The following is a 13948-nucleotide window of genomic DNA, read 5'->3' as shown; positions in this document are numbered from 1 at the left end:
GAAAAACGTAGGTGGTTTTACTTGATTACATTCATTGTTTTCTTTACTCACTAATGAGTAAACCTTAATTACGTTTGTGTATATGATTTATTCAGTAATTCTTTATGGATGATCATTTCTTGATTTATTGAATCTAACTACTTTAAGTATATTTGTAAAGTAATATGATGAGTTAAATTATGTCTAATTATCATTTATGTATTGAAATTGTTGATGTCTATTCCTTACACTGTGACTTCAGCTACGCGTAATGGAAAGAGAATACTAAGAAAGGATGGAATAATGACATGTAGCTGAATAAATAAGGATGCGTATACAAATTATTAAATTATTTTGTTAGGAAAACCGGAAATAAACAAATTACTGTCCAAAGACACACACCTACTTTCAAGAATCAAAAGATCTTACTTAGACAGCATTGGCGGATCAGGAGATTCTAATTAATTAGAACTGAACCAGTCAATCCGTACGAGTTCTTCAGACACAAAGTTGTTGGAACGTGAAATACTTTAAGACTTTTAGATCTTGAAAAATCGAGGTTCCGCAATCGTAGAATATAAGCTAGGTAATTGAATGAAACTTAAACATGGATGCATTAAACATATCTCAAAGTTCAGTGAGTTGTAAATTCAAATTTTCAAATCACTTTGAAATCTGTATGTAACAAAATTATAGATCTGAAATTTTTCGGTGATGGAGGTGACTGCATCAAAAAAATACTTCTTCGACTATAAAACTATTCCTTTGAAATAAAGAGAGGGGTTTAGCAGCTCACTTCAACGTTATACCAATTTTGAATCATGAAAGGAGAATCTATAATTTTAAAAGCTTTATAGTAATGTCTACTTGAGTTGGTCAACCCCAACGCTTGGTAGATTCTCACACAATGATATGCAATTGCTAGTCTCTATAAATTAAAAAGGCTTACATAGTTTTTCACTTCAGGCTGGCAAGTTCATCTAATCATTTTATGTAGGATAGAATGTGTCTTCTTTTCAAGAATCTAAGACAATAAGTTCAGTTTAAAAATTTCTGTTGAGCAATCGGAAGACCAAGTCAACCTGACATAGATGATGAATCTACTCCATTCCTTCCGAACAAACTGGTCACACATACTTGTCGGAGCATTTAAATGTGAGAACTAACAAAGGTTGCTTGAATAAGAGTTCACACAAATATAAAATGACAGTTGGAAATAAAAGAGAACAATTATGATATAATATTAAAAGGATAAGTTGTCACATCACTCTAGTTACTAGAATACACTAAAGATTTCCAGGGCAGATATAAGATCTAAACAAATTATTTTTTTACACACGAAAATGATCTAAGCTTTCTAATAGCCAAGGCTTTTATTAACTTAAGAATGGATCCTAGATAATTTTTATACAAAGCCACTACAGCTGTTTTGAATTCAATCCAATGGCCTGCTCGATTAAGTGTTTGCAGTCGAGGAGCATGGTTTTTTACTCTCTGCACCAACTAGTCATGAGTGTATTTAAGTGCAGCTCTCATAAGCCCTGATTCCAATGTTCGATTACCCCTTATTTTCTTCTACTTTTTCTATGCCTGTTACTCCCAATGGAGCATAGGCCGCCGACCAGCATTCTCCAACCCACTCTGTCCTTGGGAAATCTGATTGTTAGAAGGTGCATTGACCTCATGACTTCCAAAGGAACTCGGCTTTCATCATGAGACGTCATAATTATTTTTTTTACTCTCAGGGCAGAGTTTAAATGGTTTGAATAATTTTTTTCTGGTTAGCGTTTTTTAGCGAGTTGGTTTTCTACGGGATGGGGTCGCTAACCCCATGCCCAACCCTCCACCTTTACCCGGGCTTGGGACCGGCAGTAGCCCCCAGAGGAACTACAGGCGGAGTTGATTACCCCCTATACATGTGAATAAAATCGAATTTCATGCTACTTTCTAATATTAGTTTCTACTAAGATTATTTTTTCACACTTTTTATTACAGAATAAGAAAGGAATAATATTTTTAGCGTCTTCTGTAAATATATATATTTAAGTGCGGATCTAGTTTGCTACTTATGTTTGGTCGATAGTCTTTTGTGAAAACTATTTAAAAATATATGTCGTACTAAAGTAAATGACTTTTAATATTTTATTTTCGAGCGAAATAAAGTGAAGGATCAATTTTATTTATCTCCGATGAACCGAAGATCTGTATGTTTAATAATGTTCAAGGTGTTAGTATGGTGATTGGTGGGAAAAATTAAATTTTCACAGTCCACAAGTCGGACTGACATTAATTAGATAACAAATGAACACCAAGAAACACAACCGCTAGTTTGAAGGTTAAGCCTATTTTGTAAAATCTGATGGCACTGAATTTATTTCTTAGCGGGTTCTTGCATGGATATTGTTGAAGAGATTCATACTAGAATGAAATAACTGTTCACTGTTTCCTGGTTTTCAGGGTTTATCTAAATGTTCTAGCACCACTAAGTCAATCTTATTCAACAAGCTAGATTATAGGAACTTTAAATGTTTAACCATTCTTGTTACTGAATTCATTAAATAAACCACCTACATGCTGTTGCTTTACATTAACACCGTCCTTGGAAACCCTAACTAATTTGAATAATATCTAACATCAACAGTATATCACTAAGTCACATGACACATGCATTATGGTAGACCTGACTAATATATTTAAGTAATTACTGCTTTATTTTTCCAAGCTCTGTTTCTATCTTACTTTCCCTAGTTTTAGATGATTATTATCATTATAGAACAGGAAATGACTTCAAATGCATCGTTCATAAATCAACAGGATGTCCACTTAAGAAGAATTAAAAGTTTCCAGCCGATGCATTGCATTGCTGTAATACATGTCACAAATGTACTACTTAAACACTTTTCGAACTACTTAACTTAAAACAATCTTACATCACATGTTTGCTTTTTACATTTAATGTTACTATTTATATCAAGCTGATTATGTTTGTAAACTGGAGTGAGTTCTGAATTCACTTAGTATTGTTTGTTTGGATCTTCCCATCGATGTGTTTAGGACTGCAACTGGAGTGAGTTCTGTAATTATTATTTTCAGTAATCACTGCCGTCTGATGAAATAAACTTTAGGCTTTTAATATTTCTTATCATTAAGTACATAGAGTAAGCATAAGTTATGTCATTTTAAAAGATATTTGAGTAATTTTATTAGTGGGACTTATTATTTAAGAAACCAAACTCAAAATGTAGTCCCTTAGCGATTACCAACATAAAACCTGGGACATATGTTCATCGATTCAGGTTTTCATAACATATTAGAATAATGAGGTGAAATTATCAAGACAAATGATAGATTAGTTGAGTATTATTGGTATTTTTAGTATTAGTATTAGTATTAGTAGTATTAGTATTAGTATTAGTATTAGTATTAGTATTAGTAGTAGTAGTAGTAGTAGTAGTAGTAGTAGTAGTAGTAGTAGTAGTAGTAGAAATCATTAGGTACACACAGATTAGCGAAGAAAGAATGAATCCGTGGGAAAGAAGTATTAGGGGACATCGAAACTAAAGATTTAAGGAAAGACGAAAATGAATACATCTGCGCCATTGAGATCAGTTACGAGTCTTGTCATCTAACATTTTCAACCATCATTTACGAGCATTATTTACGTAATCAACACCTATCTGGATGGCTTAATCTGACGGCCGATGACTTCTTTGACTGAGGCCAATTCTTGACTTGGTTGCTGCTATCGTTTTTTAACTTAAGCTTGCAACAGCCCAAACCTCATGTTGTGGTAATAAGTCGTTTGGCGTGCATAATACAAGAGTATGCTCATATGTGGTTCTACATTTTCTAGTATTTATTCGCGAAAATCAATATACTTCACCATCAACCCTCTATGTTAATCTTTATAACTGAATTGAAACAGTCGGATGTGGTGCTGATAAAGACTTAGGTTAAAATGAAGACGAAAGCTAACACACACCAGCTGTTGAGTCAAGAATTTTAACCGAACGGGTAATATTATGGACTCTTATTTTAGAATTTTTATGTAACTGAAAGTGAGTGAAGTAAAAAACGACATTCTGAAATTATACAGACATTAACTTATAACTTGAAATATAAAGCCTCAAGTTTTCACTAACAACCGCAGTTCAAAATATTCAACTTTTCTGGCTTTGAGGGAGGATTTCATTACTGATTAATAAAAGCCAACAAATCTCCAAACAATAAATAAACACATTAGATAGTTTTTGCCTACTTTAAGACTCTGCAACATTCGCCCCTTATTACACTATTTAGGACTATACACAAGACCTATGATTTTGTGGTAAAAATATGAAATTCGGTGATTTTAATTACTTTTAATAGTTGAAATCACGAATCAACTGCAGCTAGATCACCGTGGAAAACCTGGAAGCACTGAACCGCTGTTGGATGCCAGCTAAGTAGTCTAGAGGTTAAGCGCTCGCGCGCGAGACCGGTAGGTCCTGGGTTCGAATCTCGAGAGGCGAAATCGTGGATGCACAATGTTGAGGAGTCCCACAATAGGATGAAACGGCCATTTAGTGTTTCCAGGTTTTACATTGGTGGTCTAACTTCAAATGATTCATGATCTCAGCTATTAAAATTACTATAAGATCAACAAAACCCCTTCTGATTTTAATTACAAATATGAATGTAAATCGCTTATTAATCATAGTATAGAAAATACCTGCTTGATGCTCATTACATTCTTATTAGTTTCCAGCTAAGATATTAATCTACCTACAAATCAAACTACTTTGCATAAATCAATCAAACTCACCTTTGAAAATGTTACAAACATTGTTTAATTTGAATTTTATATGATCAAAATGAAACCAGTGACATTCAGTACTTCAACTGATCTTTCTAAGTAAAACTTGTTTATATTTTGTTCAAGTATCATCATGAATCTAATATGTTAATATTTATCATTTACAATAATCAACTATTTTAAATTCACTTAGTAATGTTTGTTTGAATCTTCCCATTGATGTTTTAGGACTGCAACTGGTCAGTCACTTATTGGCATATGTGCATACTGTACGTATTACCTCGATATAGCTTAAATTCACAAGCATTGTAAGCAAAGATGGATAGTGGCTAGCAGTGGAATTCAGGACACGCGTTTCGTCCTATTCGGGATAACAAGATGGCGTTTGAAGTGAATGGTACTGGGTTCGAGTCCCAGAGTGAACATCAACTCAGATGCAGGTACATCCAGCTGACGACTCCCAAATAGGACGAAACGCGTGTCCTGGATTCCACTGCTAGCCGCTATCCATCTTTGCTTACCAATAATCACCTATTACTATAAATAAGACATAGCTGATTATATTAACTGATGAAAGTTCATAAATGTATGCATAGATTTTATTTGTTTTTACTTTAAAATGAATATTCACTTTGATCTTGGTAATAAATAAAGGTTTTTCAATGTATCCATGTAAGAGTGGAAATCATTTTTCTGTTCTATACATTTGCATAATTCAGCGATCAAACTTTTTTTATTTTTAAATTTCCTCTTTTAACCTTTTTAATTTTTTTCAAATTCGATGTTGACATCAAATGTCAAAAGATCATTTCTTTTTACAGATATTAAATTATAACTGGATCACCTACTGTGTATAATGATTGAAATGGAGACATATAAGAGGAATATTATATTTTAGAATGTAATCACAGGTAAGTCTATTCAATATTATTTATATTTAAATAAAAATCATTCAAGAGAGATTCACATTACTCTAGGTGGTCCACTAAGAATTAATATATGTATATATGTATAAGGTACATCCAGCCGACGAGTCCCAAATTGGTCGAAACGCGCGTCCTGGATTCCGCTACTAGCCACTATCCATTTTTGCTTATATACATAACAGCTGTAACATATTGTCTTAATTCATGCTATGTGATCTATACAAGTAGTGAATAACATATTCTCTCATTTTGTTTTGACTTGGCCCTATCTTTTCCGTTATCAATTTTTTTAATTGTCTTAAATGATTTCCTAGATGTAGTCAAAGTTTTATTTTTATCCATTTTTCTTTTATATTTAACTTGTTTGTATGTAGAAGTCCTTAAATTGACCTTGCTAGTTAATTTTAGATAACTGGCTGAATAAAATGATATTGAAATATGAATAATTTTGAATATGTTCAATAGAATTTTAATATGAATTCATTATGATTATGGCGAAAATGTATCACATTGAATGATGACTCAGATGTAATATTTACCTGTTTGTAAGTGTTAGCTGGTCAACTAACTAACAAGACTTTAATGTGTAACTCTGAAAGCTTACAGAAACGAATGACTGCTGTAGATATTTTCATAAGATTATATACATTTTATGAAGTATAATTGTTTGTCGGATCTATGCATATTAAAACTCAGTTTCTCATAAAGCTAATCATGTTAGTGTAATGATAGAAAACGCGTTCAATGGTAAAGAATGCAGTGATCATTTCTTCCGTGACGTATACACTATTACTTACTTACGCTTGTTGCTCCCAATGGAGCATAGGCCGCCCAACAGCATTCTCAAACCCACTCTGTCCTGAGACTTCCTTTCTACTTCTATCCAATTCCTGTTCATTCTTCTCATGTCCATCTCCATTTCTCGGCGTAATGTGTTCTTTGGTATTCCTCTTCTCCTTTGGCCTTCAGGATTCCATGTGAGGGCTTGTCTCGTGACACAGTTGGGTGATTTCCTCAAAGTAGGCCCAATACACTTCCAGCGCTTCTTCCCGATTTCTTCTTCCACTGAAATCTGGTTTGTTCTCTCCCACAGTAGAATGCTGCTGATAGTTTCTGACCAACGGATCCGAAGTATTTTGCGTAGACAACTATTAATAAACATCTGTATCTTCTGGATGATGGCTTTCGTAGTTCTCCACGTCTCCGCCCCATACAGTAGAACTGTCTTGACATTTGTATTGAAAATTACATATACACTATTAGGACCTAACTAATAATCAGATGTACATGGATTTTGGCACTTCAGAATAGTTGTTGTAAACTGATAACAAACATAAAGATCAAATTCAATGACTTAATAAATCAGGATTACTGAAAGATTGACTGTAAACGGATACATACTACAATTTATTCTTAAGTTCATGATTTAAAAAAGTATCAAGGTTTTATAATCTTTACAAAGTGGCATACCGGTAATCCTTTTTTTTCACAGACTATAGAAAAACTACACTTCTTTTTAAGAAACTGAAAAAAATTATCATTCAGTGTCTTTTGTGTTCGTTATAATTTAGTCTTCAACAAACGTGCTAGTGTTTAAAGAAAGTGTATTAGGAATGAATAACATAGACTATTTGGTCAATTTAATCTTCATATTTCACTTATCTGAGATTATTGGAAATAAACATCTAATTACAATCATTATTAATTTACCATTCTCTGTAACACTTCTACCTTCTTAGGTGAAACAGATGATAAGCATGAGCTAATTATACAACATCAGTGGATTTTAGATGATTTAACTAAAATAAGAAACTGTTAAGAACTTAGTTACTGTGTTGTAATATACTGAAAGTATTGTATTCCTTTTCAAAATATATAATAATAAATTCTTCAAATGTTACTAGACCGCTAACTGTCTTTGGAAAGACTATAATTTATAGACGAACCAATCAGATTTGCGATGACACGTCTTGAATTCTGGAGCTAAATTCATTCATCCATTTGGTTAAATAGCGTTTTGACATTTTAGCTGATGTCAGTTAGTGATGTAAACCCTAAATCTCATTCCTTACCTCAACCATCAAGTGTACATAATGATCCTTATTCTTCCTACTATTTTATAACCCTCATATAGCCTTAGTATGTAGGTTAACATTGTTAAAGTTACTTTATCATCTCTGGAAGGTCGTCTATAAATTATAGTCTCATCTAAAATTTTCTCGTACAGTAGATCTTAGCTTTAACATATGTAATCAATTTCTTAAGTTCATATACATCAATTTTTATAGTATTGTCTGCTAAAAGAAAACAACTATAGTCAGGGTATTATTTTATAAAACTATAAAAAGAATTGATCATCTTATTATAAGTAATTTCCATTAGGTGCCTACATAAGAAGGTAAAATGCTTTTTTACTATTAGTAATGATTACGTAACGAATAACTAACTAACTAACTAACTTCAGATACATTGACTATTACATGACATATATATTTATAATTGAATACTGTTTATATTAAATTGAATGTTCATTTTGAAGAATGAATTTATACTACTTATAAGTTGATTAAAATTGTTGTAATGATATTTAAGAATTTTATATTATTATTGCTATTACTTAACTCTTAATATTCCTTTTTTCATACAGATTATTGTTTCGCTTAAAGAATAAATTCTGTGATTCTTACAAAAGTGATTTATTTAGTATTACTTATATTGGTAATAATTTATTCTAATTAATTTAGTCGGTTTCTTTTTATATTTTTGAATGACAAATTATTTAGTCTTTGTTTTAGAGAAACAAAAAGTTATTATTTCTTTCCACTTCAATTAATCACATTATATATATATATATATTTCTGTTTAGCGTCCTTTTTGCGAGTTAGTTTTCTACGGGATGAGGTCGCCAACCCCATGCCCAACCCTCCTACTTTATCCGGGCTCGGAACCGGCAGTAGCCCCAGAGGGTCTCCAAGCGGCCTATGCTCGATTGGGGGTAGCAGGTGTAATATATATATATATATATATATATATATATAGTTATTTACAAGATCACTAATTTGGGAAATCCCCATATTTTGACATGGTTATCCGATTACATTTAAGGTACTCAATGAGTTCATAAAGTTTAATGCCCATCTTAAAGAAACGAAAGCATCGTTAGAAGATCATTATTAACCATAGTTAGTAAGATGTATAGATTTTAGTTGAATAAGTCAAAAGACTTGTATGTAGAAACGATCATATTGTGTGTTATAAAAGTAAGCATATTTTTTAATTGAACTAAGAGGTTTAAAATAATTTATTCGTTTATCATATGTGATATTAGCTTTTAGACTGGCCAGTGTCACTGTCAAGATAAATGCTCCAGTCAAAAGACCAATATAATGGAACTTAATGAGGTTTCAAGTTACAACTTTACAAAAGCAAACTAACTAGAGAGGGGACTTTAGCATGTTTTCATTATGTTTTCATGAGATCTTATAAACCGTGTCATAGATGTGATGTAGGTTGTGTTTTTTAGTGACTTCTTTGTCATAACACTCACATAGATTTGTCCCATTTTCTGGACACGTTAATCATTTTGATCTTATAAGTTATTCAATATACATGTCTTTGTTAATTATTTTCATGTAACCTTGACTATTTTCATATGTACATATGTCTATCTTCTTTGCTTACATATATTTTATCAGTGGTCTTTTATATATGCATAAAGTGAGGCATAGTTACAACTCAAAGCAAACAGTAATGCCTAGTTCAAGATATCGAATGTAATCAGTATTAAGATTTGTGAAGGTTATAAGATTTTAACAGTTGAATTTACGATCGAAGTTATACATTATCCTCGTTGGATGGCGGCTCACTGGTATAGAGGTTAGGCTTTCTCATGCAAGACCAAAAATCCTGGGTTGGAGCCCCATGCGTGAGATATTGAACGTGCATTGTTGAAGAGTCTTACAATAGGACCGCACAACTATCTAGTGCTTCAAAGTTTTCAATGTTGTTCAAGCTTAGATTGACTCATAAATTCAACTGTTAAAATATCAAGTGTAAGCCAACACACATATTTTAAATAAAGTAAATATATTTGTGATTAGAATTTACTGGTGTTTCAAGCAATCATATCATAGACGTTTACTCTAAACGTTCAGAAAAGTTTAGTAGAAAAAATGAAAATAAAAATATATCTATTCATTTAATTACAATTAAAAATCAGAAAGAGGGTTTTGTGGAGATAATAGTTGGATTCATGAGTCGATTAAAGCTAGACCGCCATGAAAAACCTGGAAGCACTGGACAGCGTTCCCGCGTGACACCGAAGGTCCTGTGTTCTAATCACGCGGAGAGGAGCGTGAATGCGCACTGCTGAGTCCCACAGGAGTCCCTACAGTGCTTTCAGGTTTTCCATGGTGGTCTAGCTTCAATTGACCCATGAATTCAACTATTAAATAAAATAATATTTAAAAAATTAAACGATTATTTTTATTGTTTTATAAATCAATTAAATTTATACAGTGTAATTCATAAGTTGATTAAAGGTTTTTCATTAGGAACTTAGTTTTTAAACAAAACTGTTAAAAATAAGGAACTGATGGACATTTCTTTCTAGTTAAGGACTTTTGAGTAGGATATGTGGTGTGGATTACTAATATCCACATAAGTAGTATATGACGATGGTCAGGCAAAGAATGTATTCCAATAGATCGATAAGGAAAGAACCGGAACGGGGCGCAATTAGTATGAAAATGCATGAACAATAAAATCAGAGACGATGGACGGATGTTTGCAGAAGGAACAGTCAAGATTGGGACAATTGATTAATAGTTTGCAAATTAACCGTTTACTGTTAGGTTGTCAGATTTTTGTCAGTCTATAATTTTCGTGTTAAATACATTCGATCGGCCCCACTTGTGTTCTTGTTCACTACAGGATATACTTATGAATAAACTAAGGTTAATCATTTTTTTGCTGAAAATACTTTAACATCAGCTCTGATGGTAAGGTTTAACTTTTTATTTAATGAAAGATTTCTTCTAGTCTCATATGCTAATATAAACCATATATTTATTAGCGACTAACTTTAATAAAAATTCTTGAAATTATAGTAAAAAGCAGTGACAAGTCGAATATCCATCATAAAATATATACCAGCAATAACAGAAGACTGATATACTCACTGCATCACAAAATGACTGAAGTTGAAATTACGAACCAACTAACTCCAGATTAACAATTCAATTATAATATACACTGATGTATTTAAAGATCCTGGCTTTGATCCCTAACAGATAAAGTTGTATGTTGTACACAACTGGACAATCTATTGTTAGAATAATGCTTTTTTTTAAAATAAATACGATTTTAACAAAGGAGCTGTTTACACTATTTGGTTTATAAAATTCGGTTCAGTGGTTTTGATTGTACGAAAATTTTTTAATAACATAAATAATCAGTTATAGAAACGATATATGGTTTATATAAGAACATTCGTCTAAATTAGAGGGAATAGTTTCACAGTATTTGGGCGTTGAGTTGATGTAAGACGTTAAATAGAAAGAAGAATAGATTTGTTAAATCTCAGCGAATGAATTTGAAGTAAATTCAACGTTTCGTCTGGCAAAGAAATATTTCCTTGAAAAAGCTTTTGTTCTTAAATACACATCTTTTTTTGTAATGGATTAATAAAATAATTATTGATCTATACATGTGTATTTCACAGAAGATCGTACAAAACATCACGTGGCACTTTGTTTTACTGAATGGTTATACACTTAGAAAATTTTTTAATGTATTTGTACTTTTAATTAACATTAACTTAATAATATGTATTAAGTGATTTTTCAAAGACTGCCCATTACTTATGTCAACATCAAAAGTGTATGACCTTCATGTGAAGTGTAAGAAACCAAGGTTACTTGTAAGGAATAAACAATAAGGATCAATGAAGATTGAAAGTTTATACTAAACAATTATCGATAAACGGGATAAAGTGAAAACTATACATATCATAAATACTATTGCATTGTATTTACTTGTGATATTTAATGGTTAATTATTGAATGAATAATTCAATTGAAGGCTTAAATTTACTGTTTGAATTTGAGCGTACTCGTTCGTAAGGAAGTCTGGAATAGTGATTAATAATTTTTTAATTCATTTTGTAATATTTTCAACACATCATTTCGGTATATTAGCGTGTTGTAGTGTTTATACTGACGTTATAGTACAAAATTTCTGCAATTTTAAACAAATATCTACATTTAAACAAAAAGTTATCATATGCTCACTGGTGACTGGCTCCATGAGGTATTTCCTGGAGTTCTAGTGGGAAGCAGTGACTAGTGGAGTTCGACCAGGTCTGTTGTGAGATAGTAACTCACAGAAGACATTGGTGAAATAGTTGCTCAACTTCGTGGATCGATCGAAGTGAGACATTAACACCGTTGGATGCCAGCTCAGTGGTCTAGAGGTTAAGCGCTCACGCGCGAGACTGATAGGTTCTGGGTTTGAATCTTGCTAGTCAGGATCATGGATGTGCGCTGCCGAGGAGTCCCACAATAGAACGGAACGGTCGTTCAGTGTTTCCAAGTTTTCCATGATTGTCTAGCTTCAATTGACTCATGATTTCAACTATATATAAAAAGTTATCGGATTGCTAAAATCATTATCTCTTTCATCCACTGCTTTGTAATCTAAATGGACAATTCATTAGTATCAAAGACGAGATAGTGAACAATTCATTTTATTTATAAACACATATGTTTTAAGTCATATTTGTACCAAATGTGTGATTTCTGATAGCTAAGTGTTTTATTGATCAAACATTTGGTCATATTTTACTGTTTGTTATCACCAACTTATGCTTTAAAGGAAAAGTGTATTACGATCACTTAAATGTCTGAAATTTAAATTTGATCATAAAATTAGACATTTTCTCATGAATAACTAAGTTAATTTCAGTATGTTACTTTAGTAACAGAAGACAAATAATCATTTTAGAGAATCTCATTATCAAAAATGTTCGATATTATATAATAAAGTCAACTATACATAGAAATTATTAATTTCTATATACGATAAATTGTCTGTATGAAAGTGAATATGAATGTTTTACCACGTAATTCGACTGCAAACGAAGAGTTATGAATTAAACGGAAAAAAAGGATAGTGTTAAATTATATTGAGCATAGGCAAATCAATCAACGTTACAACAAAAAAAGTATTTAAAAAAGGAGATATATATGAAACAAAAGCAAAACCTCATGACGAAAGATAAAGTGAATTCAAAACTATTTATGAGTTACTTTTTGAAGCTAAAGCTATTGAGTTTGAGTCCGAGAACGGACATCAACTTTGAGATGCAGGTGCATCCAGATGACGAGTCCCAAATAGGACGAAATGCGCGTTCTGGATTCCATTGCTAGCCAGTCCAAAATAGCAATGGGGAGATACAAGTAAACAACAACAAGTGAATATAACTTCACCCGATCGCACAATCAAGTGACTATCAGGACTCGGTAGCTAAGTGGATAACGCGATGGCGTTTGAAGCGAACGGTACTGGGATCGAGTCCCAGAGTAAACATCACCTCTGAGATGCAAGTACATCCAGCTGATGAATCCCAAATAAGACGGAACGCGCGTCCTGGATTCCACTGCTATCCACTATCCATCTTTGCTTATAATGCTTGTAAGTTAAAGCTATATCAAGGCAATAAGCACAGTATGTACACATGCCAATAACAGACTGATCAATTTCAGTCCTAAACATCAATGGGAATATTCAAACAAACAATACCAAGTGAATTTTTCACTTTTTGTTTTGTTTTTAAATGATAAAATTATTAGAAATTTTACAATTTCAGTTATTTGTAAGTATCGTTATTTGTTCTTCTTTTCTATTCTCTCTATGTACTATTACCAAAAAAGGGAAAAAAAAGAAGAAATAAAACAGGGTTATTTCTGTCTTTCATTACCAATCAAATATTTTCACAACAGTACTTAAAGAAAATCATTTTCAATTTTAGTGGGATATTGTAATTAAGCTAATTGTTTCATTACAAATTTATAATATCAAATGTATATGTATCATTTCTCATGAAATCATTATTAATGATTATATCAGTTGTGTGCAAAATTGAACATTTTATAGCCAAAGTAATTGAATTAGATAGGGAAAGAAGTTATGCAAATGGACTTATTTATTTTTTATTTATTTGAACATATAAATATTGGTACAAAGGGAA

The 13948-nt window shown here is 32.0% G+C and overlaps 1 non-coding gene across 1 annotated transcript; it reads left to right on the top strand.

Annotated features, from left to right (window-relative positions):
* Positions 1-13216: 13216 nt before the first annotated feature.
* On the top strand, positions 13217-13283 carry Smp_tRNA_01843_Gln_TTG.1.1. The gene has a single exon. It is a non-coding gene (tRNA).
* The last annotated feature ends 665 nt before the right edge of the window (positions 13284-13948 follow it).

This window comes from Schistosoma mansoni, chromosome 4, assembly GCF_000237925.1.
Source record: "Schistosoma mansoni strain Puerto Rico chromosome 4, complete genome".
NCBI lineage: Eukaryota > Metazoa > Platyhelminthes > Trematoda > Strigeidida > Schistosomatidae > Schistosoma > Schistosoma mansoni.
Note: the sequence above shows the minus strand (reverse complement) of the source record. Positions and strands in the feature narration are given on the sequence as shown.